Source organism: Bison bison, unplaced genomic scaffold (assembly GCF_000754665.1).
Source record: "Bison bison bison isolate TAMUID 2011002044 unplaced genomic scaffold, Bison_UMD1.0 scf7180017863850, whole genome shotgun sequence".
In the NCBI taxonomy this organism is placed as follows: domain Eukaryota; kingdom Metazoa; phylum Chordata; class Mammalia; order Artiodactyla; family Bovidae; genus Bison; species Bison bison.
The window spans coordinates 7,673-9,110 of NW_011494422.1; the positions used below are offsets into that span (position 1 = coordinate 7,673).

At 50.5% G+C, this 1,438-nt stretch overlaps 1 pseudogene; it reads right to left on the bottom strand.

The window, feature by feature from the left end:
• Positions 1-1,438, bottom strand: part of LOC104984090 — a 6,034-nt pseudogene that overhangs the window by 4,384 nt on the left and 212 nt on the right.

Here is a 1,438-nt window from a genome sequence, read left to right on the forward strand (position 1 = left end):
CTGGAGACATTCCTGGGACTCCTCCCTGGGGCTCCAGCTCCTTCATATGGGATTACAGCTACCTACTGGGTGGCAGGTGCTGGATCAGGGTCATGCCCCATCCTCCCTGGTGGCAGGCAGTGGCAGCATCCTGTCTAACTAATGCCTTAGGGAGGCTCCTCCTTTCTTTGCCGGAGCACCCCATCTATTCAACACCCTGGGTTTAAACTCTTAGAGTGGGTCTCTTTCCTGGTTCGTTCCTGGCTGGAAATCCTGAGTAAATCTTGGACCACATAAGGAACTTGGACCTAGGAGGGGATGGCCTGCATAGATGGCTGTCCCGGGCTGGGCTGGACACCCCCTACCTGTGACCACAATCTGCAGGGGGTCACTGCTTCTGGAAAACACAGTGGGAGACCTGGAGGATCCAGAACATGTGTAGGACCCGGCATGTTCTCTGGTCACCGGGCCAAGCGTGAAGGTGTTGAAATGATTTCCATGGAGCTCGGGCAAACTTGTCCCATCTGTTTTGAACAGTCTGAATCTCTTAAGTGGAGAACGGAAGTGACACTGAAGAGTCACAGTCTGTCCTAAGGGAACCATGGGGCTTGGCCAGGCTGACAAAGAGGGCTTGTCATATTCACCTAGGAGAGAAGGAGGCACAGGGTATGAAAGGAAAATAAGAATGGTCCCCTCTCCCCACTGGTCTTGTTGGAGTGCTTCCCCTTCAATTCTTCCAAGGCACCAACCCTAAAGTGCATCACCCTGATACTCAAGGGCATCTGGGGCTTGAGGATAGGCAGAGACACAGTCAACCCAGGACAGACATCACAGAGATTCTAAGAATATGGTTCTCAGCAGTGATTCTTATCAGGACAAGAAGAACTCCTTGGGTTGACAAAATGTTGAAAACTCTCTCAGAACACAAAACACTGGGGATTCCTGGGTGGTCCGGTCATTAGGACTCAGCACTTTCTCTGCCAAGGGCCCGGGTTGAATCCCTAATCATGGAACTGAGATCCTGCACGCTGTGCGATGCAGGCAAAAGAAAACATCACACACACACAAAAAAAACTGATGAATTGAAAAGAAGGGAGAGGGCTTCCCTGTTGGATTTGCTGTAGCTCAAATGGTAAAGAAACTTCTGGCAATGCAGGAAATCAGAGTTCAGTCCCCAGGTAGAGAAGATCCCCTGGAGAAGGAAATGGCAACCCCTTCCAGTATTCTTGCCTGGAGAATCCCATGGACAGAGGAGCCTGCTGAGCTACAGTCTGTGGGGTCACAAAAAGTTGGACACGACTGAGCGACTAACAGTAACACAGGTAACAAGTGAAAGAACCACTTGACTGAAAAGAAGGAAATAAAGCTTGAACGTGGCTCCTTTGTTAGCTAACCTACATCTAATGTGTGACAAGGTCCAGGTAGCCCTGCCTGATAACCAGACCTTTCCCTGGGGTCA